This window comes from Oryctolagus cuniculus, chromosome 10 (genome assembly GCF_051225735.1).
Source record: "Oryctolagus cuniculus isolate XC-2025 breed Fujian yellow rabbit chromosome 10, ASM5122573v1, whole genome shotgun sequence".
Classification (NCBI taxonomy): Eukaryota; Metazoa; Chordata; class Mammalia; order Lagomorpha; family Leporidae; genus Oryctolagus; species Oryctolagus cuniculus.
In genome coordinates this window covers 46,535,242-46,561,901 of record NC_142876.1, presented here as the reverse complement: position 1 = coordinate 46,561,901, position 26,660 = coordinate 46,535,242, and the positions used below count along the sequence as shown (strand labels likewise).

The following is a 26,660-nucleotide window of genomic DNA, read 5'->3' as shown; positions in this document are numbered from 1 at the left end:
TTCTTTTTTATCCTCTTATTTCATGTCCTTGCTGATTCCTGGTTTTTTGTTTTTCTGTTTTTTTAATTTGAAAGGCAGAGTTACACAGAGAGGTAGAAACAGAAAGAGAGAAAGACAGAGAGAGAGAGAGAGATATCTTCCATCTGCTGGCTCACTCCCCAAATGGCTACAACAACCAGGGCTGGGCCAGGCCGAAGCCAGGAGCCAGGCTTCCTCTGGGTCTCCCACATGGGTGCAAGGGCCCAAGTAATTTGCGCCAACCTCCGCTGCCTTCCCAGGTGCATTAGCAGGGAGCTGGATCAGAAGTGGAGCAGTTGGGACTCGAACTGGAGCCAATTTGGGATGCAGGCCAGGGTTTTAACCCGCTGTGCCACAGCGCCAACTTTGCTGGTCCCTTCTTGATTAAAACGGACATATAAACCTTCTGTTCTAATATCCTCAGTTCAACACCAAATAAATGGTGATACCGAATTATATTTTGCAATACATAGTAAGCTGGCTGCCCAAATTGCTCTGTTTCTTCCTTTCTTCTTTTCATCTCTTTCTTGTGTGTGTACCATTATCCTCCTCAGGAAACAATCTACAAGCAATTTCTAAGCACTTTGTGTGTATTTCCACACACATTGTTGTTTCTCACTTCCTTGAACAATAAGTTTCTCTGAGAAGGGTGAGTGGGCTCCCATCCCTTTCTTCCAGGGCCTACATCTAAGTGTGTGTATGTGGCAAGCAAGAAGTCAACAATCAACTACAATTCTAGCCAGAATGAGATTGGTGATAGAAGTGTTTTATTTATTTTTTTAAGATTTATTTATTTACTTGAAAGTTAGAGTTATAGAGAGGTAGAGGCAGAGAGAGAGAGAGAGAAGTCTTCCATCTGCTAGTTCACTCCCCAAATGGCCACAACCATTGGAGCTGAGCCGATCCCAAGCCAGGAGCCAAGAACTTCCTCCAGGTCTCCTACACAGGTGCAGGGGCCCAAGGACCTGGGCCACCCTCTGCTGATTTCCCAGGCCATAGCAGAGAGCTGGATCAGAAGTAGAGCAGCTGGGACTCGAACAGGCACCCATACTGGGTTCTGGCACTGCAGGTGGCAGCTTTACACACTATGCCACAGTGCCGGCCCCCTGTAGTGTTTTCAATGTGCTCCTTCTGCTTAGGACAACTCATCCAAGAAGTCTGTGGAAGGAATGGGGTCAGCACCGAGAAGAGGATGCAGGATGGTGCTGTGATGGGTAGAAAATGAGGCTGACACGAATTAACTGCTCAGGCAGTAGCACAAGCAAAGGCAGGGGACTAGAAGGTGCCCTACCTGGGGACCTGAGTGGCTTTCATAGGTGAGTTAATACATTCCTGTTTGCCATTATCTGTGGGGAATTCAGTGTCTCCAAATGAACTCGATGACCACACATGACATGTAAGTTTATACTTTGTAAAAGACACATTGCTCTGAATGAGTTGGATTCTAGCTCTATCAGAAACTAGCCTTTCCCTTGCCTTCTTTTATACTTCAGAGTGTCCCAATTACTTTAGACCTGTGAAGCTAATGTTTTGGACCCAATCTGAGTCTTTAATTTCATATTTTTAAATCCTTGGGTCTTTTGAATAAACTTAGTGAAGCCTAAAATATTCAATAATACATCCAGGAAATATGATGTGAATTTCCAGGATTACTTTGAGGGGAGCAGTGACCTTGAAGAGTTCCTTGAACCTCCCAAGTAGATTCTCAACATCTCTTTCTCCTGATTCTCTGATGGCATCTTTTTCCTAAAGGGTTAAAAATCATTTATGAGTTCACTAATTTATCCATTTAATCAACATTTGTGATAAAATTTTGTGTTCCAAGCACCGTACAAGAACTCAAGGAGTTTAATGGGTTCTGTTGGCCATGGTAGCGGTGATTTTGTTTGTGGAGGTTAGTCCTAAAAGAGGGATAAATGCTGTCAGGGGAGGTCCAGAGCACTCTGGAAGCCTGTAGAAAGAGTACTTCCTGCCTATCTAGAGTGTGATGGAGGATTGCAGAGCTCAGCCTATGCTGACTCCTCGAAAATAAAGAATAATTGGGCTGGCTCCGTGGCGCAGTAGGTTAATCCTCCGCCTGCAGTGCCAGCATCCCATATGGGCGCAGGTTCTAGTCCCAGCTGCCCCTCTTCCAATCCAGCGCTCTGCTATGGCCTGGGAAAGCAGTAGAAGATGGCCCAAGTGCTTGAGCCCCTGCACCCTCACAGGAGACTGGAAAGAAGCACTTGGCTCCTGGCTTCGGATCCGTGCAGCTCCAGCCATTGCAGCCATTTGGGGAGTGAACCAATGGAAGGAAGACCTTTCTCTCCATCTTTCCCTCTCATTGTCTGTAACTCTACCTCTCAAATAAATAAAAAAATCTTTAAAAAAAGAAAGAATAATCAAGCAAAGGGCACAGAAGGTAAATTTACAAAGGCAGGAAAGGCTGTCACTCAGGATGATGGGAAGGTGTATCCAAGGGGCTGAGCAAAAAATGAAAATGGAGCGGCTGGTGATGCCACTGACATACAGCGAGAATGACCAGTTTAGAATTAAAGATGTTGAATTCAGGTACATGGGGCCAACCCCTGTTCACTCTTGTTTTCCATTGTCCTGCACTAACTCCCTTTTTGAAGACTGTGAGAGCTCCCTGTGAGACTGAGACCAAGTTCAAACTCCACAATAGGAGGTCTAAGCCCTGCACCTGTGTGGTAAAACCCTTTAGCCTAACCTCCCACGTTGCTGGCCTCCCTGTTCTCAAGCACACCACACACTTGCAAAATCTGAGCTTTACTTACCAAGGTTCTGCTGGTCTTCACTCTACCTGGTTGAGTCTGACTCACTTGACAAGGTTCCCTGTAAATATGCTGTCTGTGGAAAGTATTCTGAACCCTCTAAACCAAGATGTTCAACTGTCTCTTCCCTGCTGCCATGGTGTTTTCATCCTACCTCCATTAAATGAGCACTTATAGCAATGGACCAGCAAAGGGCTATAGATATCCCTTGGTAAGGAGAAAGCATTTTTTAACTACATAAGCTCATTTACTTCTCATAACTGACATGTGAGGTACATGCTGTTATTACCTCATTTTGCAAATGTGCACACTGAAGCAGAGAGAGTTTAAGTAATCTGCCCAAAGGCCACACAGCTTGTAAGTACAAAGGATTCAACTGAGCTGAGCTAGCCTGGCTCCAGGCTCAGCCAGTCTTCTACCTGGAACTCCTGAAAATTCAAAACTGAGTTTTACTCATGTCTGGATCGCCAGTAAGCCCTGGAAAGGCTCCACAACCATCGGTTACATTATCATTTATATTAATATTTTTAAACATCCGAGAATAAGTTTTGGTAATTTCCTGTGCTAACATGTTTTCATCTCACTGCTACATGATCAGAAAACACTTTAAAATCCCTAAATATGGTCAAAATGTATCCCTTCTGACTTCAATCATCAATGGCCACAAAGAGATAGTTAGTTTCAATTATGCTGTCTTTAACGGATCATTTTCACCAGCATACGAATGTACTTCTGAATCTCCTATCTTAAAAAAAAATTTTAAACATCCCCCCCAAATCTATTATGCCCATTTCTCCTGCCAGTTGCCCCAACCCCATTTCTTTCTTACCTTTTCTGGCAAAACTCCTGGCACAAGTTGTGCATACCCACTTACACTATGTCATCTCCTCCCTTTCTCTTAAACACATTTCAATGAGGCTTTCATTTCCTAGGTCCCTCGGAAAGTACATCTAATTAATGGTCATTCCTACGAGATTTCTAACAGACTTGTTCTAGAAGACACAATAACTCTCAGTTCTTTTCAATGACAAATATATTTGGCCTCTGGTAAACACATGACATGAATGATTATTTTATTCATTGGTATAATATCTCTATGGCCTGCCCTTAGACCCTTTATAACATACTATGAAACTATAAGTTTTTTTTATTTGACATTTAGAGTTAGACAGTGAGAGAGAGACAGAGAGAAAGGTCTTCCTTACGTTGGTTCGCCCCCCAAAAGGGCAGCTATGGTAGGAGCTATGCTGATCCGAAGCCAGGAGCCAGGAGCTTCTTCCTGGTCTTCCACGTGGGTACAGGTGCCCAAGCACTTGGGCCATCCTCCACTGCCTTCCTGGGCAACAGCAGAGAGCTGGACTGGATGAGGAAAAACCGGGACTAGAACCTGGTGCCCATATGGGATGCCGGCGCGACAGGTAGAGGATTAACCTAGTGAGCCACAGCGTTGGCCTGTAAGTTTTTTTTTAACACTATAAAATCTTGTTTTGATCCACTGACTTCATGTACCATTTTGCCTTCTTAGGATCGATGGTTCAAAAAACACAAGTCATCCAAGTTTTTATTCTTCAGTTGTAGCTAGCAACATTTGGATAACTTTGAAAGATTAAAGATTTTTATTTTGATATTTGAAAGTAATTGTGATACAATTGTCCCTAAGGAACTGAATGTGACAAAAATTCAGTCTTGAGTCTAGCATGTTTACTTGGTGTCACATTCACATCATCTGTCAAAGTTTTTTACAGCATGCTTTTTTATTTGATAGGTAGATAGGAGTGGTGTTTGATATGGTTTTAGAATGTTTTTGGTTGTTGTTGCTGCTGCTTTTGTACATTTTTTTCATGTAGCATTATGTCTTAGCAGTAGAATTTGTTAAATTTCTGTCTATTGGTGAAAGGTACATACTAGCTTTCCCTTTGAGATTTTACAAGAAATTCTCTCAGGGACAGCAGATACAATGCAATCTTTTTTTTTTTTTTTTTTTTTTGTCTCATAGTCAATTGGCTGTGTTCAAATTGGAGTTGGAGATATATACATATAAAGCTGGAGATATATAGACACAGATACAGAGATGTGTGGATATATTTGTATAGATTTATAGAGGTAGAGAGATATGAATACAGATACAGATGTATATAGATACATATAGACATGTTTAACCTCAACTCTGATTTGGATGCTGGAAATAAAGTAGTTCACAAGGAACACAAGTTTTCTGTTCCCATGGAGTTTAAACCCCAGAATGTTAAACTTTTCACTTAAATCCAATAGTGTTATTGGGGTTTTAAGATAACTTATGATGTTGGGGGCAGCACTGTGGCATAGTGGGTAAAGCCACCACCTGCAGTGCTGGCATCTGCTATGGAAGTCAGTTCAAGTCCCGACTGTTTCACTACCAATCCAGCTCTCTGCTATGGCCTGGGAAAGCAGTAGAAGATGGCCCAAGTCCTTGGACCCCTGCACCCACATGGGAGACCCAGAAGAAGTTCCTGGCTCCTGGCTTCAAATTGGTGAAGCTCCGGCCATTGCTGCCATCAGGGGAGTGAACCAGCAGAGAGAAGACCTCTCTCTCTCTCTTTCTCTCTCTCTCTCTCTGCCTCTGCATCTCTGTAACTCTACCTCTTAAATAAATAAATAAATCTTAAAAAAAGATAACTCATGTCAAGTGCTTAGACAATACTTCAGTTTCTGACAAACGGTCCCCAGATCCAACACAATGATATGTAACAACAATTACACAGAGTTTCCAATCCAGTGCTCACATTATTAATTAGTCATCAATGAAATACACATTTTTTCTTAAGTTAAATATCTAGCCACACATCGCCTCCCAGGAGTAATTTCTTTCATAAATGTTTTGTTGTGTAACAGACAGAGCACTTGAAAGACAGTGAATCTACCAGTATCACAAATGTTGGGGAGAAGATGAGTCAGTCATTTCATCTCTCCAGGACTGGGAGAGGTGAAGTGGGACTTGATCTACTGACATAAAGTTCCTCTAAGATTAAAGTGAATGTAGCAAAAACTAAAAATTGTTCAAAACTTTCCCTAAGCATCACAGCATATTGTTCAAGTGCAATGTTCATCCATATATGAGTGCATGGGCTTAGAATTTATTTTTACTCCTAAGTAAATGAACAAAGTTTCAGAATGTTCTTGCATTGGTTTCTTATTGTCTTAGTTTCTCCCACTCTGTGTGAGTATGCACACACGTGTGAGTATGTATATGCACACACATTTGAGTGTGTGTACATGTGCGTGTCAGTAAGTATAACATTTCAAGTGCTTTAAAAGAAAATTGTGTGGGAAGGGCAATGATGGTAAAAGTAAATTATTGTTGACCATTTTTATTCCTGTTCATGCTATGATCCCAAGGTATTGTTTCAGTCTACACATTATAAAATTCTTAACACTAATCTCCATATTTAATCCCTGAACCTAATAGATAGGAAACTGGTTATGCTACAACACAAATTTGCTTAAATACTTCAACTTTGCCTAGGTCAAATGTCTTGGTTCATAATACTAACAACAACAACAAAACCCTCAGAGTTGATTTGACTTGGATCCAGGAACTCCAGTACCATTGTCAGTACTTGGTCAGTCTCCCTTTCTTCTCTTTGTTCTCTCTTCTCTCATCTCTCTTCAGTTCCTTTATTCTCCCTCCCTGCTGCCCCCACCCTGTACTACTTTTTTAAAATTAATTTATTTATTTGAAAGTGAGAGTTACAGAGAGAGAGAGAAAGAGAGAGAGAGAGAGGTCTTCCATCCGTTGGTTCATTCCTCAATTGGTCACAACAATTGGAGCTGCGCCGATCCAAAGCCAGGAGCCAGGAGTGTCTTCCGGGTCCCCCACATGGGTGCAGGGGCCCAAGCACTTGGGCCATCTTCTACTGCTTTCCCAGGCCATAGCAGAAAGCTGGACAGGAAGTGGAGTAGCTGGGTCTTGAACTGGCGCCCATATGGGATGCCAGTGCTTCAGGCCAGGGCATTAACCCTCTGCACCACAGCACCAGCCCCCACCCTGTACTTCTGATTCTCTTCTGTGCTGTGCTCGATGTTAACATCATTTTCAGACTGGTACTCTCCATGTAACGCCAATACTGAACCAGAGATAAGGCAACCCCACCCAAACCACACACACAATGAATGCAGAACTAGTACTTCTCCTAGAAGATTCTGGAGAGAAACAAAAATGATTCATGAGCTTAATTCTCTAAAACATTCAAAAATCCTTTTTTAGATGCACTTGATAAGAATCCAAGTAAAATATTAACTAAACAGGAATGCCCTACTTCCTAAATTGGCAATTATATTATTTTATAAAAGAACACATAATTGTCATTTAAGAACTTTGCCAAGAATCTATTTTTAATGGGAAGTTATAAAGCAAATAAGAAAGTTCTATTTAAAAATATTCACTTCCAGTTTAAATGAAATATCTAATCAGTTATCCCTGTCAAGTCATCTCAATCCCAGGATAAAATGTTATTCTTTAAAGGAAACAAAAATAATACAATATTGGCAGGAATTAGAGAATACAGGTCTTTGACATTCCCTATTTCGATCAGTCAGGTGAGGTATTGAATATTCAGGAGTCCTTACGGTGAGCCCCAGCCTGTCCCTTTGCTAGTCACTGGGGAAACATATAAATAGAATATAGTCTAGTATGGAAACACACAGACTGATGCATGTGTTAGGCCTCACAGTAGAAATGAGCATAATGAACATTGAAGACTATTCACAAGGAGTCAGGAAAGACTGCAAACAGGAAAAGCCATTAGAAATGCATCTTAAAGAGTAAGAATTTTATCAGGTTGTGAAAAAAATATGCAGGCTGAGGGAAAGCATTTCTTTTTTTTTTTTTTAAGATTTTATTTATTTATTTGAGAGGTAGAGTTACAGACAGTATGAGGAAGAGACGAAGAGAAAGGTCTTCCTTCCGTTGGTTCACTCCCCAAATGGTCACAATAGCTGGAGCTGCACTGATCCAAAGCAAGGAGCCAGGAGCTTCTTCCCGGTCTCCCACGCTGGTGCTGGGGCCCAAGCACTTGGTCCATCTTCTACTGCTTTTCCAGGCCATAGCAGAGAGCTGGATTGGAAGAGGGGCAGCTGGGACTAGAACTGGCGCCCATATGGAATGCTGGTGCTGCAGGCAGAGGATTAACCTACTGTGCCATAGCACCGGCTCCAGTGGGGGGGAGGGCATTTCAAGGAGATGATACACATGAGGAAAATCACAGAGGAATGACCAGGATTAGCCTTTAGAAATAGGAATCATGAGTAATTCTTTGTGTATTTGCTGGAAGCTGGAAATTTTAAGGACAGGAAAGAAGGTTTTGGTCAGATACTAAAAAAACCTTTTTTTATTTTTATTTTTTATTTTTTTATTTTAGAGAGAGGGAGGGAGAGAAGGAGGGAGAGGGAGACCAGAAAGAGCTCTGCCATCTGTTCACTATCCAAACACTTGCAACACCCAGCCTGGTCCAGACTGGAGGCAGGAGCCCAAAAGTCCATCCAGGTCACCCACATGAGTGTCAGTGATACAAGTATTTGAGCCGTTACCTTCTGCCTCCCAAAGTGTGCATTAGCAGGAAGGTGGATTGGAAGCAGTGGAGCAGGGACTTGATCCAGGCCCTCCAATCCGAATGCAGATGTCTCAAGCAATGTCTTAACTGCTACACCAAATGCCTGTTCCAGATTCTTTTATGAAGAAGAGTATCATTCCAGCTAGTGACTTTTCATTCCTCACTAGTATAAAAACACAACTTCATGTAAATACACACTAGAACATGCACAGGATAAGGGTCCACAGTAATGATTAAAATCCACAGTCACTACTCTCAATATATTGTGTTCAAGATGAAGATAAAAACACAAAAAAAGAGTTGTATCAATGCAGCTTTCAGAACTAGCTTTCAGTTTCACTGGGATCCTATGGCTGTTTTCATAAAGACAGTTGTATTTCTCAGGCACCTTATGTATTCCATCTTACAGGAAAAGTATGTAATGCATTTTCTGACCTGCAGAGCACATTGGAATCTCATTCAACTAATTTACAGCCTTAAACAACTGTTCTAATAGGTGTAAGGCTCTCGCCATCCCTGCACATGAACCTTGAGTGTTCTTGTTTTGTTGGTTCCTATTTCTCTGTTATGGAGACTCCCTCTGCTGTGAAATTATGCTGCAGCCCAGCTCTGTCTTGAGAATTCCCAGGATTCTCATGCATGCCCACAGACTTGCCCATTTCTTCCTCTCCTGTGTGCCCCTTCTCTGCTATTTGCTCTTCGGGGTGCCGTGAGTGAAGATGCTGCAGGGTTGTCCTCATCTGTCAAGCATCACCACCTCCTCCTGGAATCCCAGAGGTGCTGTCGTCCTCAAAATGCAGAAACTACAGTGGGTTATGCAAAGAACGTTTTTGCCAATTGGAAGTCATGTGTCAGAATTGTCACAAACGAATGTTTATAGGTTTCCGTGAAAATAGGATTTCAGTTTTACATTAAGCACTGCCATTTCCATTAAAATTAGGCATCCACTGAAGTCAAGAGTCAACATGTTATAATCCTGATGGTTGCTTCCCCTCTGACAACTACGAATCTTCCGTTTCCTGGACCCAATGTGTCCTCCTGGCCCTTTTCACATGGAGATTCTCTCCTAGATCCCACATGTGCCTCAGTTTCTGATGGGTCCAGCCCATACACGCCACACACAGAGAAACACAGTTGGGTTGGAAAAAGAAAGGCTTCCCTGCACATAGCTTCACGTTTCCTGCAATTTGGCAGCCCTTGCATTTTAGGAGGACCCCCAGAAGGAGGAGTCATTCAACACATGTGCTCTGTGGCTCAGTGCTTTGGGCTGCTGCTTGCTTGTGACCCCAGCATCCAATATCAGAGCACTGGGTCAAGTCCCAGCTACTCCATTTCCTGTTCAGCTTCCTGCTAACGCTTCTGAGAAGGCAGTGGAAAATGGCTAAGTACCTAGGCCCCTGCCGCCCTGTGACAGAACAGGATGGAATTCCCGACTTCTGGCTTCAGACTGCTCCGGACCTAGCCATTGCAGCAATCTGGGGAGTGAACCAGAAAACAGAAGACTCTCTCTTTTTCTCCCCACCCACTCACTCTCCCGCCCCCCTTCCTCTCCTCCTCCCTCTCCCCTGTCATTCTACCTTTCAAATAAATAAATCTTTAAAAATATATTCATTCCAATTACAAAGTGCTAAGTGGTCTGTCTATGGGGGAAAAAAAGCCCTCTAAAAGGAAAGAGAATGATTTTTATCTTACAGTCAAATGAAATCATTTTGGAAAGGTTCACTGATATTACATGGCCGTTAAGGGAGGCAAAGACTTCAGCCTAGCATCAGTGCCAGGCACAGCTCAGCCCAGAGGCACAGCCCTGGTTCTGGGAGAGTGAAGCTCACTTGAGAATAGTGTGATGTGTGCCAACAGAATTCTTCCTGGCCCGTCCATGCCTGGGATTTAGGTAGACAGTGGTACAAAAATCTTCACCTTGGAAAGATTTTATAATGTGTTAGTAATTGAATACCTTTAATTAAACAGGGAAGCATCCTATTCTTCACCCTCCTCCCACCCCGACGTCCTGGGATCCTATTCTCCCAAGGAGTGAGGGGATTTTATTGCTTGTCTCCAGTTCACTAGCTTCAGTGGGTAAGAGTATCCTTTGGCAAGTTTCTCTGTAGAAAATCCCCAAACAGCTCATGCTGAAAACCATACTTCGACCCTTTGTGTTTCTTCAGTTCCTCAGGAAGATACAATTAGAAAAAAGCACACCCTCAGTCATAGAAACCAAATTGTGGACTTCCTAATGCAACAGCAGCGTGTTGTTCACATACTCTGCACCCAGAACAAGCCACAAACACCAGCATCTCTGTGATTGCCATTGTTCAATTTAGCTCTTAATTGACTTTAAGAGCACCAGGTAATGCACCATTGTGAGTCATAGGGAGGCTAATGTGTCCAAATTCTTATTGATTGATGCCAGTCCTTTTTCAGTTTCTTACCCCCAAACTTTAGCATCCTTTCACCCTGCCCCCATGCATCCCTCTATCTTTTCCCTACCCCAGAACCACATCCCATGCTGTGCAAGTAGCAACACACATTAGCATTTGCTCCCCCTTCTGTCAATTTGCAAGCCATCCTTTCCAGGGCCAAGCATGTTTAATCTCAGCAAAGCCTCCCTGGCCCTCAGTACGGCCCAGCCCAGAAACAGCACAAGTTACCGCTTGCTTGTCCTTGGACTTCTTGGCTCCACCCTGCTCTACTTCTCCACCCACCGCCTCTGCCCCTCAGCCAGGCTGCACCTTCAGGCAGTTGCCTGCTCTCCCAAGCTGGTTATACAATTATCGTAACTCCCCATCCCTGGAGCCAGTTTTACTGCTTATTGTTCACTAGAGGTGGGTGGGGGGGAGACAATTGAGAAAGCACATAAGTAACTTGGAAGTTCTAGGAAAGGCGATGCCAATTTTATACATACAAATGTATATGTACACATATGTATCATAATCGGTCACAAAAAATTCCTTCTACACTCTGACCTAGTGTATACACACATACACTGAAGAAAATATAAATTAATATAACGCACAACAAGAAGAAAATGAATATGGCAACAGTATCAGGCACAAAATAACTCCCATGAATTCAATCACAGTTTTAAAGCATAATGAAAATTGGGATTGTACTGTGTACGTTTTTATTATATTCATGTGATAATATGATGATGGTAGCTAGCATTTATTCAGCACTTGCTGTGTGCCTGTGTTGATTAAGTCATGTAATTCTCCTAACCCCATGAGATAAGTGCTGGTATTAACCCTATTTCACTATAAGGGAAATGGAAGTACAGAGAGGTTAAATAACTTTCCCAGGGGCCAAGTGTTGCACCACAACAGGTTAAGCTGCCATTTGGGATGCCTGCATCCCATACTGGGATGCTGGTTTCCGGGATTTAGATCCAGCTTCCTCTTAATGCACCTGGCAAAGCTATGGATAATGGCCAAAGTACTTGGACCATGCCACACATATGGGAGACACAGATGGAATTCCTAACTCCTGGCTTCAGCCTGGCCCACTCCAGCTGTTGTAGGTATTTAGGGAGTAAACCAGCAAGTGGAGGGCTTGCTTGCTCTCTCTCTCTCTCTCTCTCTGCCTTTCAAATAAATTGAAAATAAATTATTTTGTTTTTAAAAATGAATGGTAGTAAGATTTATAAGAAGTAACCACAACTTTTTCAAATAACACCAATAAAAATTCATTTTTAATGTCACATTTGTGGCAGGCTTCTAAGAATTAGTTTATCTTACTAATGTTTCTATGTCCTTGAAGTATTTGAAGTGCTTTGTCTTCAGAACTAAGTTCTATGTGAGTATCCTAACTCAGTGCAGAGAAATAACAAGCATAGCGTGAAATTACAGTAGCAGGCACACCTGCTCAGAAAAAAAAACAAGTTTAACAAGTTCTAGATGAGAACATACATTCACTAGGCCTATTAATTTAACAAAATAATAGTAATATTAATATAATGACACTGTGCAGCTACTGGGATAATAAGACAGCAGTGGATATAGGACAATGGACAAATCCTTCCTGAGTTTCACAAGTTTTGTTCCAATCCAACAAGCTCAGTGTGCAGGAACACCCATGGTTACGGTTCTATCTGGGAGGTATTGCTAAAGGAATAAATACGTAGTCAGGCAGTAAAAGAAAATCCACTCAAGCTTCTAGTGGTGTCTAATTTCAAAATCATTTTGAAATTGTGAGCTTGCTGTCTAAATCAAATATTCATCCGAGCTCAGAGAATTTGGCAATTCCACATCACCACCTGGTCCCGATACTGCTTTCGGGGGGTGGGGGAGGGCCCTGAGAAACTCCAGCTCATGTCCCTCTCTCAGTGTTTCACTGTCCACCATTCAGGAACAGTATGACCTGGGCAATTTTCATTACCTGAAAATTCCATCCTGATGTGTTAATAGCCCCTAGAAAGAAACAGGCTCTTGGTTAGGTTGAGGAGAAGACAAATAGCATTGTCACAGTCTTATAATTCATTGCTATCAAGACTTGTCTGGTTCTAGACAGGATTCAGAGCACAAAGCAACCTTTCTCTTAGCAAGTTTTGATAACCTTTAGTTTTAAATGTCAGAACTTCCTGAAATTCAAGAACAATTACGTAAACTATGTACAATGTCCTTAATTTAAAAAAAAAAAAAAGAAAGAAAAGCTAGGGGCCAGCATTGTGGCGTAACAGGTTAAGCTACCACCTGCAATGCCAGCATCCTATATGGGTTCGGGTCTCAGCTGTTCTGCTTCCGATATAGCTCCCTGCTAATGTGCCTGGGAAAGCAGGGGAGCATGGCTCAAGCACTTGGGCCCCTGCATCCACATGAGACACCTGCGTAAAGCTCCTGGCTCCTGGCTTCAGTGTGGCCCAGCCCTGGCCATTGAGGCCATTTGGGGAGTGAACCAACAGAGGAAAGACCTCCCTCTGTCACTCCCTCTCTCTCCTTTCAAATAAAGCAAAGATAAATCGTTCAAGCTAAAAATAAAATTAACAAGTGACTGAGAGCGAATTCAAGAGAAGCAAATATTTCATATAAAATGTATAATCATTCTTTGGTACCTATAGGGGATTTGTTCCAGGACCCTCCCCAAACTGGATGCCAAAATCCTTGGATATTCCTTGATAAAATGGAGTTGCATTTGCATATAGCGTAAGCACACCTTCTCATGTATTGGAGATCACCTTTAGAATACACAATATCTAATACAATGTCAGTGCTATGCAAAATGTTGCTGTGTTTAGGAGAAAATGATGAAGGCAAAAAAGTACGTGGATGTGAAGTACAGATGCAGTTTTTTTAAGAAATATGTTTTTGATTTGGGTTTTGTAGAATCCACAGGTGCAGAACTCAAGGATGTAGAAGTCCTACTTGTTCTGTTATATTTTATTTGTTTAAAAATGACTTATGCTTTTAAATATTTATTTATTTATATACTTGAAAGACAGAGTGAGACAGAAACAGTAAGACAGACAGAAAGATAGAGATCTCCTAGCCACTGCTTCATTCCCAAATGATAGCCACAGCTGGGTCTGGGATGGGCTGAGAAGAGGGGACAAAAATTCAATATAAGTCTCCCACATTGGTAGGGGACACAAAAAGTTGAACCATTACCTACTGCCTCCAAAGGTGTGTATTAGCAGGAAGTTGGAATCAGGAATGAAACCGGAACTCAAACCCAGGCACTCTGATATGAGATTCAGGTACCTGCAGAGTCATATCCACTAGGACAAATGACCACAATGACTGTACTTTTTTTTTTTTTATAATAATTTATTTTGTTTAAGGAATAACACATCATGTATTTAATATATACAGATTTGGGAACATGATGCTTCTTCTCCCCTTACCTTCCTCCCACCCATACTCCTGCCCTTCTTCCTCCTCCTTCTTCCCTATTGTATTTTTAAAATATTGGAACAATGGAAGACCTTTCTATCTGTCTCTCTCTCACTGCCTGTAACTCTCTCTCTCAAATAAATAAATAAAAATCTAAAAAAAAAAAACCTTAATTTGAAACATTGGAGGCCAGCCCTGTGACATAGTAGGTCAAGCCTCCATCTGCAGCACCAGCATCCCACATGGGCACGAGTTCAAGTCCCATTTGCTCCACTTTTGACCCAGCTCCCTGCTAATGCACCTGGGAAAGCAGAGAAAGATGGACCAAGTCCATTGGCCCCTGCAAATACATGGGAGACCTGGAAGAAGCTTCTGGCTCCTGGCTTCAGATTGGTCTAGCTCCATCTGTGCAGCCATTTGGAGAGTCAACCAGCAGATAGAAGACCTCTCTCTCTGTCTCTCCCTCTCTCTCTCTCTTTAACTCTGCCTTTCAAATAAATAAATAATTTTTTAAAAAAGAAACATTAATTGCTTTATGTAAAAATAATTGAGAAAAAATAAGTTCCTTGCTGAGAAATTAATTAATCTACAAATTTTGTTAAATGGTTATTCTCACAAATGTTTCTCAAGTTGCTAAACAATATTGTGGGAGGGGCAACATCTAGTCGTGGGTACTCAGTAAATACTAGTGGGTTAAATAGGAAAGAATATTAATATTTTAAAATAATAACAATTTTAAATATTCTTTATATATAAAAATAATATTGATGAATTACTCACTTTGTTTTAAAAATTATATCAAGCTAATTTATGTTCTCAGTTTAAATGGTCAGTGGTTCTTAGGTGCTTTCTATTTTTAGGATGTGAAATTCCCCTTCAAAATATTTATATAAATTGCAGTAATATAAATGCTTGTTTATTAAAATTAACATTACTGTTAGTATCAATAAAGAAAATGCTTAATGACTGAAGTTAAAATTAATTTTCATTTTACTAATTTATATATATTTTTGACAGGCATAGTTAGACAGTGAGAGAGAGAGAGAAAGGTCTTCCTTCCATTGGTTCACCCCCAAGTGGCCGCTATGGCCATTGCACTGCGGCCGACGCACTGCGCTGATCCAAAGCTAGGAGCCAGGTGCTTCCTCTTGGTCTCCCATGCAGGTGCAGGACCCAAGGACCTGGGCCATCCTCCACTGCACTCCTGGGCCACAGCAGAGAGCTGGACTGGAAGAGGGGCAACCGGGACAGAATCCGGTGCCCCAACCGGGACTAGAACCAGGGGTGCCGGTGCCACAGGTAGAGGATTAGCCTAGTGAGCCGCGGCGTCAGCCCAACTAATTTTATATTTTACAAATAGGATACTTTTATCAAAATTTAAGTAATTGTTTATAAGTATTACTAGTTGTTTAAATGATGAGTGAAGGATAGAGAAGCTTGGATCTATCAACTGTCTGGTCTATAGATAAAAACAGGTAAGATATCAGAAGTTCCAAACAATGATTTCAGCCCTCCAAGTCTCCGAGTCTTTGACTTGATGGTCGGAATCCTCTAACCTGAGGAAAATTCTTCCTACAAATACAAATACAGGTTTCATTTTCTCCACAAGGACATCATGCTCTCTGGATTATGGCTTCCTGATAGGTATCTTGGATCCCTACTACCTAGTCTGGTAGCAGACACTTAGTAAGAATTCCATCCATGTTTATTGCATGTATAAATAAATTACTGACTTTCCCTAATTGGCAGTTCTCTACACATTTATTATCTACCACTTCCTCAAATTATCTCGCTGACAGTATCTTTTTCTGTTCTGATAATCGGTTGAGTACTCTTACACCCAAGAGGATGTTTGTTGGGATCTGAGTGTAGGTAGAGGAGAGGGCATTTTGAGGAGCAGGTGAAATTCCTACTGGTATTCAGACCACCATGCCATAGGGCGTGGTGCTATTTGCAACCGAGTAGGCCTATGGAAAAATGCACTTTAAAAAAAGATTTTTTTTTCTTTTTTTTCTCCTTTTTTTTTTTTTTTTTTACAGGCAGAGTGGACAGTGAGAGAGAGAGAGAGAGACTGAGAGAAAGGTCTTCCTTTGCTGTTGGTTCATCCTCCAATGGCCACCGCGGCCGGCCTGCTCTGGCCGGTGCGTCGCGCTGATCCGAAGCCAGGAGCCAGGTGCTTCTCCTGGTCTCCCATAGGGTGCAGGGCCCAAGCACTTGGGCCATCCTCCACTGCACTCCCAGGCCATAGCAGAGAGCTGGCCTGGAGGAGGGGCAACCGGGACAGAATCCGGTGCCCCTACCGGGACTAGAACCCAGTGTGCTGGCGCCGCAAGGTGGAGAATTAGCCTAGTAAGCCGCGGCGACGGCTAAAAAAAGATTTAAAAAAAATTTATTAGAAAGGCAGAGTTATCTAGAGTAAGAGGGAGAGAGAGAGAGAGAGAGATCTTCCATCCCCTGGTTCACTCCCCAAATGGCTGCAACCCTCAGGACTAGGCCAGGCTGAAATCAGGATCCAGTATCCTCTTCCAGGTCTCCCACAGGAGTACAGGGACCCAAACTCGTGGGCATCTTCCACTGCCTTCCCAGGCATAATAGCAAGGAACTGGATCCAAAGTGGAGCTGCCAGGACTCAAACCATTGACTTGAACCACTAGGGTGCTGGCATTGCAGGCAGAGGCTTAACTCACTATGCCACAATGCTGGCCCTGGAAACGATCTTTTCAAAGAGGAAATAACTCTTGAGTGTCCAACTGCCAGGAATCCTGGCACAGGGGAAACCCTGGCCCAAGCATAACTTTAAGGTTAAGACACATCCAATGCCTCTTTCTAGAATTAGGGAGAAAGACAGGTGTAGATTTCATAATGAAATATCTAGCCTCATGGGAATTTTTCCAAATTCCAAACTCTTGATAATAAACAAATGGCAATCAGAAAAGGAGAATCTTTAGCATATTGTAAAGAGTGCAGCAGACACACGCACAACATGCACGCACTTAAGCAACAACACGCACACACACACACACAAAGGCAAAATGTATCCCCAGTAAAGCAGACATATAACAGGAATGCAACAATAATAAACTGTTAAGCAAATTCTTGGCCAGGGAAACCTAGCATGTAAGAATATTGTTTTGGATTCTGGTGGTGTAAATAAAACAGACATGAAACTTTCCCATCACAACTCTCCTTCTCAACTGTGCTGAGGAGGAAAAGTTTATCGCAGGGAATCCTAAGATGTCTTGCGGATGAGTAACATACAGCAACTGTTGAACAAGCACCAGGAAAGCAGCACTTGCCTTTCAGAAAAAGCAATTCAGATGTGGGCTGATGTGAGCAAATGAGTGTTGATTGCAAAGCCACCTGCTAGGGTGTGGCTGGTGAGGAAATGATGGAGGGAAGAGAATGACAACCCACACAGCATACCATCCTCATGAGGCCCTTCACAACCCAACCTACTCTACAGCTGGAGAGAGGCGCTCACCTGTCTACTACAGGAATAAAAGAGTACAAGGTTGGTTACAACAGAGCTAATCCCAAGAACAATCACTTGCCAACATTCTCAGCTCTCTGGATTTTGGCTCATTGTGACTCTGGCACAATCTGCTCCCTCTAGAATGACTTCCTCTTCTCCCCACATTATAGTCTAACTACAGATATCCACAGCCTATAAAGAACCATACCAAGTGTTAACTCAGCCATTCTTTAAAGCAAATTAGTGTTGTGTCTTTGCTTTCTCCTATAGAATTTTGTACACACTTCTATTACAAAGATTGTCACATAACAGTTTAATGCATTTTATATGCATATGTTCCTCCATTAGATTGTGTTATCTAACCCATGTAAATCTCATTTAATATTCATAGCCTCAGATTCTAGCACAGTGTGTGCCCAATAAATAGTTGTTGATGCATGCAGCTTCTGGGCCAGTGAGTACAACAACCTCCAACAACATGGCAGCCTTCACTGAGAGCGCTCGAGCTGTCACTGGCCACCTTCCTGCTGCCATGGAGATTAATGCAACCTGCTTCTGTATCCGCATTCCCAAAGCAATGTGTCCATCTTCCTGCCCAGGATTCTTGCATAGTGAGGCTTGGGTTAAATGGGACTGAGATGTCTGCAGAAAGAGCAGAAGAACTCCTCAGAGAGCTCTGGAAAGATAAAGATCATGAGACAGTGTCCTGGGATTTGGAAAACGAATATCACCTGGCTCTAGTGACTGCCATTGGCAATTAGACCATCCATAATTGTATCTCTGGCTTTCTCTCTCATCACTTCCCTTATCGTGATTCACCTCCATTGAACTACCCGATGTTATACAAACTCACAGGATTTCATACACCATACACCCCTCATTTTATTCCTGTAAATGCTTCTTGACCTATTAAATAAATTTTTATTCCCATTTTTAAATGAGAAGACTGAAACTCATGGACATTAATTGATGGGACGAAGGTTATCCAGAAGAAAACCCAGGATCTGATCTCAACTTTGACCCCAAACTTTGTATTCTTTTCATGGATGCCAAGTAATTTCCTCTAAGGAGTCGGCTTGTGCCCCATTGCTGAGGACATCCTAAGCTGCCAATAACATCTTAAATGAGCAAATACTCTCAGAATCATTGTGCCTCTGCTCCTCCATATAACAGTTGTGATATAGGCTTGGGACGAACTTAGAAACAGAATCTTACTTACCAAGTTTCTATGTCAGAAGGTCCCACACTTTAAAGTATTTCCAAGTCACTTTGGGCACTCAGTATAACCTACTTTCCAGGGTTCTCATTCTCTAGAAATGTGAGTTTAGTGATGTAAAATAGGATGCAATAATCTAGATTTTAGGCACATTTTAAGATTGATTTTTATTTAGTTGAAAGAGTTACGGAGAGAGATAGAGACAGAGAGAGAGAAAGGTCTTCCATCCCCTGGTTCACTCCACAAATGGCGGTAATGGCAAGTTGAGCCAATCTGAAGCCAGGAGCCAAGAGCCAGGAGCTTCTTCCAGGCCTCCCACGTGGGTGCAGGGGCCCAAGGACTTGAGTCATCCTCTGCTGCTTTCCCAGGTGTGTTAGCAGGGAGCTGAATTGGATGCAGAGCAACTGGGACTCCAACTGGCACCCATCTGGGAAGCCAGCACTGCAGGCTTGGGCTTTAACCTGCTGCGCCACAATGCCAACCCTTTAAGCACATTTTGAGAAAGAGTTTTCTATAAATTCTATTATGCAAGCCATCTGTTTACATTTATTTTAATATCTCTAGACAGAAGTAAATATTTTGATGATAAAATATATTGTTATTATCCTACAGTTATTCCTTAATATTATTTCAAGTTAGATTAGTTTGTTACTACTCTTCAAATTAGTTTGAATTAGTCTTGATGCTATGATATTCATCCAAGACTCCTGATGGAGTTGGGCATTTCTATTATTCTCAATCAATATCTCTGAATGCATGCAGATTTCTCTGGGTGTTCTTCTCACTGACTCTAAGTCTGCAATTCTGTGACTCATAATTTGCTAGTTTGACTGCTTGCATGTGCAGTTCCAGAGGTTAGTCATCCGCATTTCATAGTAGATAGCTGATTATATCGTGGAATTTTGATGATGTTTGCAGGAGCTTGAGTTGAAAAACCCTCCCAAGAACCAGAAGCATGTTTTAAAAAACCTGTTCCAAGATTTCTTGTTGTCACTCTTGTCATCATGGCCAAAACATATTCACTGCTTACAGACTATAACTGCAGCTTAATTATTGAAGTCCCCGAAAGCAAGGAGAAATGCAAGATGCAGTGATTGACACTTTAACAAATACTGAATTTTCATTTAAGAAGCTGTAATGAAGTAGAGTTTGCTTGGAGGTAACTGTGAGACATACTCTAGAGAGATGCTATAAGAACACAGGTGGCAAAATGTCTGAGAAATAAGGCATTAATCCTATTTAGTTTAAAATATTTATTACAGGGCCGGCGCTGTGGTGCAGCAGGTTAACGCCCTGGCCTGAAGCACCAGCATCCCATATGGGAGCCAGATCCAGTTCTCTGCTATGGCCTGGGAAAGCAGTAGAAGATGGCCCAAGTGTGTGGGCCCCTGCACCCGTGTGGGAGACCCAGAAGAAGCTCCTGGCTCCTGGCTTCGGATCGGCGCAGCTCCAGCCACTGCAGCCAATTGGGGAGTGAACCATCAGATGGAAGACCTCTCTCTCTCTTTCTCTGCCTCTCCTCTCTCTGTGTAACTCTGACTTTCAAGTAAATAAATAATCTTAAAATACAATACAATATTTATTACACATATACTGAGTGTCCACTCTAGAGAAGCAGAGAGGAGACATGCCCCCCAACTTCAAGGACCTTCTAAGTTCTCAGAGCACACGTACATAGGGTCTATAGCATAATCCATACCATCATCAACTCCAGTTCCCATGGCTACATCCATATGCTTTAAGAAATCATTCTGTGCACGCAATTTCTAATATGAAAGTTTTAGGACCACAATCTACTATCTTCCTTTAAATCTCATTCCTTTGCTCCTAATACATATTTCTTTGACTTCATTGAGACCCCATATATCATGTCTGCATTTCTTCTGTTTTATTCACTTAGATCTACTTCTCACTTCCTTCCTTCTCCAGATCATACCCCACAGCCTTGCTGTTTGGATATTCTTACCTACCCACCATCAGATTATTCTAGGTACTTCTGGAATTAACCAGAAATCATCTATTATTCAAATTTGTTGACATCTTCTCAATATTTACCGTCACTCTCCTGTATCTCTCAACATAGCTAAAAAATACACAGCCTTTCTTTTGAACTCCAATTTTATTTCATTCATTTATATATTTATTCTAAAATATTTATTGAGCAGTGTCAGATGCTAGATTCCAGGAGTACATTTTGGATCAAAACAGCATTGCTCCTATAGTGAGTACAGAGAGTAATAGCCATATAAATACATGTAAGCTTGCTACTTGTAAACTGCAAAGGAGGCTGTATACAGGGCCCTGAGAAGATCTTTGTGGATAGAATGTGGCAAAAGATGAGCCTAGAGGTAGACAAGTGCTAGACAACTCAGAACCTTGTAAGCAAGACTAAGGACTGGGGCTGGGGCTGTGGGTAGGCTGAGCCTCCACCTGAGGCACAGCCATCCCATATGGACTCTGGTTTGTGTCCTGGCTGCTCCTTTTCTGATCCAGCTCCCTGTTAATGTGCCTGGGAAAGCTGCAGAGGATGGTCCAAGTTCTTGGGCCCCTGCAGCCATGTGGGAGACCTGGAAGAAGTTCCTGGCTCCTGGCCTCAGATCAGCTCAGCTCTGGCCATTGCAGTCATTTGGGGAGTGAACCAGCAGATGGAAGACCTTTCCCTCTGACTCTCCCTTTCTCTGTCTATAACTTTATCTCAGGACAATTCAGGAGACATTCTCTACCACCAGTGTGGTAAACAGATTAGAGGCTGGCAGATCTGTTTTCTTATTATGAAGTTGCAACCACAATCTTTGGTAGGAACAAAAATCCCTTGGCTAAGATAGTGATTGTCAAGGTGCAGAGAAGGGAATGAACTTGAGAGATATTTTGGATGTAAAATCAATAAATGTTGGTGATGGATTAGAAATACCAAGGTAAAAATAAAATGATGTTGACAATGTGTCTTGGACTTATGTCTTGCACAACTAGCTAGATAGTGATCGCATTGCCTGTGAAGTTCTGATGACTATGTGAACATGAGTTTTCAACACTTCGACTTTGTATTTGAAGTCTCCAAAATAAAGGTCAAGTAGATATTTAAATGTATAGGCTGGTACTTCAGGGAAATAGGCCTGAACCTGACACAGCTACCTAGAAGTTGTTATTACATAAGATCTCTCTTGAGAGAAAATACAGCTGGAAGAAGAGCTAAGCAACTAAACCTCAGAAGGAGAGAAGGTGCCAGGAAGGAACAGAAAAGTGACAGCCAGAGAGTTGGGAAGAAAACCAGAAATGGTTCGCTCTTCCTATACTTCTTCTATACCCAGAATTATTCTGGGAACTTTCACCTTAAAGCCCTTTCTTTAGCTTCAATTACATTGGATCACACTGTTACAACTGCTTTGGAATAGCTTTTCTGTCTTCTGTTGATTCTTCTCCTTTGCTAGGCAAATGCAAACATGCAAGTTTTCCATTCAGATATTTTCATGTCTTTCTCTTCTTGCTCCCCTTAAGTGATTTCTTCCACTTAAGCGATTTTATTAGCACCTTTAAACAGATATATTTCACATACCCGTTTTCCATTCTTAGCTCTCTGCCCTCAGATGGACACTTATCATGATCTCATCTTCTTTACTGCTTCTGTAGTATATACTTTCACCACACCAGGAAGTCAGTTAAGAAGCTTAAAATAGACACATTTTTATATAAAATACGGGTCTTGTAATGCTAAATTATGGAAATGGATCAGAAGGAGGCCAGCATTTGGGGTAGGAAGATTAAGCCATCACTTGCTATACTGGCATCCCATGTCCAAATGCCTGGGTTGACTCTTGTCTGCATCTGGCTAATGCGCCTGGGAAGGCAGCAAAAAATAACCAAGTATTTGGACACTTGTCACTCAGGGGGGAGACGAGGATAGAGATCCTGGCTCCTGGCTTCGGCCTGGCCCAGATCTGGCTGTTGAAAAGTAAACTAGCAGATGGGCGAGCTCTGTTTCTCTCCTTCTCTTTCTCTGTCACTTTTCCTTTCAAATAAATAAATAAACCTCAAGAAAAAATTGGAACAGAATACAAAATCAAATATTTAATTTCTTTCCCTATAAATATTTGTGAATAACTCCAAAAACTTTATGTGCATATATAAAAATATGTGTACAGACATGTTTTTACTTTTATATGAAGCTGTTCATGTTTTGTACATTATTCTACACCGCGGTTGTCACACTGCAACTTGAACTTCCCTCCATTTCAATGTATAGAGATCTGCCTCTTTTTTTATTCCACCGTACAAATGTGACCTAATTTAATTAACAGTTGTGTTCTGATGACATTTGTGTTGTGTATAATTTTTCAGCATTGTGATAATGCAATGAATGTCCTTGTACATAATTTTTAATCATTTGTACCAAAGTATCTGGGGTTAAAATCAGAAAATAGAAATTGTAGCATCAAAGTGTATGCATATTTAAATTTTTGTTATCTGTTGATAAATTGCTATCCACAATATACCAACTTATGCTCCCACTTTCAGTCAAATGATTTCCCATTTCCCTACTTCCCAATAGGCATTACTAATGTTTTTGTAGTCAAATGCCAGTCTGACAGGTGAAATATTTACTATGTTTTTCCAGAATTTTCATTTATATTCTTGACATTATTTGAAAAATTTATTTATTTAAAAGGTAGAGTTACTGAGAGAGAGAAAGAGACAGGGAGATCTTCCATCTACTGGTTCACTTCTCCCACAAGGGCCAAGGGCTGGGCCAGGCCAAAGCCAGGAACTTGGAACTCCAAGTCTCCCACATTGGTGGCAGGGGCCCAAGGACTTGGGCCATCTTCGGCTGCTTTCCCAGGCACATTAGCAGAGAGCTGGATCAGAAGTAGAGCAGCCAAGACACTAACCAGGGCCCATATGGAACGCCAGTGTTGCAGGTGGTGGCTTAACGTACTGTGCCACAACACCAATTCCACTTATTTTTATTTCAAATGAAATCTGAACTCATTTTGTCAATTTCCACAAAAATGAATTTGGGGGTATCTTTATGGTGTTGTATCTTTCTTATAAAAATAAATTGTGTCTCTTGATTCTTATCTTCTTTTTGTCCCTTAGGGAAGATTTAGTTTCATCACACAGGCACTATACATTATTTCTAAGCTTCATTTCAAGTAGTTTACATTTATAGCTGTTACTTTGAAGGAACATATTTGTTTCATTATATTCCCTAACATATAGCTACTTAGATTAATGAATCTTGTTTCCTAATTAGGCACTCAACTAAGTAAATGTTTATGCTTTTTGTAATCTTTTTTTAAAATATTCTCTTAGAATTTCTGCGTGAAATTGATGACCCATGAATAGTTGTACTTTTAATTCATTTATAACATTTTTATTTGATTGTTTCTTCAAGAAAATATGAGATAGGATTATTTTTTTCTGATTTTAATAAGAATGCACTTACCATGTGGATACTAGGCATACAGCAGATATTTTTTGTATGATAAACCATTTTTATTGAATTAGTGACTATTCCATTTATTTACATTTCATTCTCCAATTTAAAAAAGATGATGAATTATTTGAATCTTTGTAAAATACTATGGAATGTATTTTTTTAATTTGAGTTGCTACAATGGTTCATTGCTATAATGTATTTTTTGATATCAAACCACCTTACACTCCTAGAGAGAATTCCAATTGGTAATGACTTATTCTTTTAATTTGCTCCCTAAATCCATATGTCAATATATTATTTCAAACTTCAGCAATTATATTAGTACATCCAGTTATCTTATGTTTTAATGTGTAACTCATTTCTATTGCCATTGTCTAATTTGTTTCCAGAATCATATTTTTTATAAACAAACAATATAAAGTAATATCCCTTTGTCCTACCTCCCCCACATTTTTTGTTTGCGCGTATTATCCTAGTTTACCTGATTTAAAAATATTCATGATACTTGTATCTTCATCATAGCTTGACTGCAAACTACATATTTATTGCCTCCTAAAAAAACTTTGCCTCAATTAAATTTTATTTTGTCAATAATTTATAATGATACTCTTGCTTTCTGCTTTAGGCACATTGGTGCTCAAAAATATTTAGAGAAATACACATTAGAAGCATGATCTTTTCTAGAATCTTAAATTTCCAAATTTTTTTTTTTTTTTGACAGGCAGAGTGGACAGTGAGAGAGAGAGAGACAGAGAGAAAGGTCTTCCTTTTGCCGTTGGTTCACCCTCCAATGGCCGCCGCGGCCGGCGCGCTGCGGCCGGCGCACCACACTGATCCGATGGCAGGAGCCAGGAGCCAGGTGCTTTTCCTGGTCTCCCATGGGGTGCAGGGCCCAAGCACCTGGGCCATCCTTCACTGCACTCCCTGGCCACAGCAGAGAGCTGGCCTGGAAGAGGGGCAACCGGGACAGAATCCTGCGCCCCGACCGGGACTAGAACCTGGTGTGCCGGCGCCGCTAGGCGGAGGATTAGCCTAGTGAGCCGCGGCGCCGGCCAAATTTCCAAAATTTTTAATTGTTCAATAAAATGTCTTGTATTGCTGTTCTTTATTGCTATTGAGTGTTCTATGATCCAATTAAGCATCATACATAGTGCTTAGAGTTTTTTTTTTTTTAAGATTTATTTATTTATTTGAAAGGCAGAGTTACAGAGAGGCAGGTGCAATGAGAGAGAGAGAGAGAGAGAGAGAGAGAGAGAGAGGAATTCCATCCACTGGTTCATTCCCCAAATGGCCACAATGGCCGGAGATGGGCCTATCTGAAGCCAGGAGCCAGGAGTCAGTAGCTTCTTCTGGGTTTCCCAAGTGGGAGCAGATTTCCAAGGACTTGGGCTACCTTCGACTGTTTTCCCAGGTCATAGCAGAGAGCTGGATCAGAAGTGGAGCAACTGAGATTCGAACCCTTACCCATATGAGATGCCAGCACTGCAGGCAGTGGCTTTACCCACTACCCCACAGCACCAGCCCCTGTGTTTAGTTTTGGTGGCTCCCTTTTCTTCTTTAATCTAGTATGGTTCCTACTAATTTTTTTCTTTATCTCATACATTGATATTTTTGAAAGATTCAAGACCATTTTATTGTTTATTTTCTCTTTCGAAAATTCAGGTTAAATGTTTTATGCAGCAATTGTACACACAGTGATGGTGGTTTTCATTGCATCAGGAATGAGGTGCATATTGTTAGGTTTGTCCCAGTATTGACAATGCTAAGTAAGCTTTATCAGCTAGTAAGATGACGTGAATCTTTGAGACCATGTAAATGCCTGGTTTCCCAACAAATATTCAAAAATTGTATCACACATTGAGGATGTTTACTTGAATCAGTTAGTATGTTGCTAAGTGTCATGATACAATTTTCTATTTCTATTTTTTCCTATTTATTTATTGGTAATCTTCCCTAAAGAATAGATTACTTTTCATCACCATTATCACCTTTTTCGGTGACAGTGTGGACTCATTTATAAAATCTCTTTCATTCTTTAGTGTCTTGGCTTTCCACGCCTGAAACGCTCTTATGGGTAAATCATAGCTCTTTAACATCATTTTTCTTTCTGGTGCTTTAAGCTATGATTATGTGGCATAAGTCTTTTTATTAGAAGATCTAGTCAAGAGTAGAGACTTCTTAAGGATGGAAACACCCACCATCCATTTTTATCTCTCAACAACTAGTCCAGTATCAATATGAGTCAAGGAATTGTTGGTACAATTGAATTTTTAAAATCACAGTTAACCATGTTTCTGAAAAATGATGATGTAAAGGACTTGCCTGCTAATACCCGA

At 41.3% G+C, this 26,660-nt stretch overlaps 1 long non-coding RNA gene across 1 annotated transcript in view; it reads left to right on the top strand.

Annotated features, from left to right (window-relative positions):
* LOC108177138 (uncharacterized) overlaps positions 1 to 24,925 on the top strand; it is a 135,957-nt gene extending 111,032 nt beyond the window's left edge. The window contains exon 4 of the long non-coding RNA XR_016214074.1: positions 20,153 to 24,925. This is a non-coding gene — a long non-coding RNA (uncharacterized LOC108177138). The remainder of the gene's footprint in view (positions 1 to 20,152) is intronic.
* The last annotated feature ends 1,735 nt before the right edge of the window (positions 24,926 to 26,660 follow it).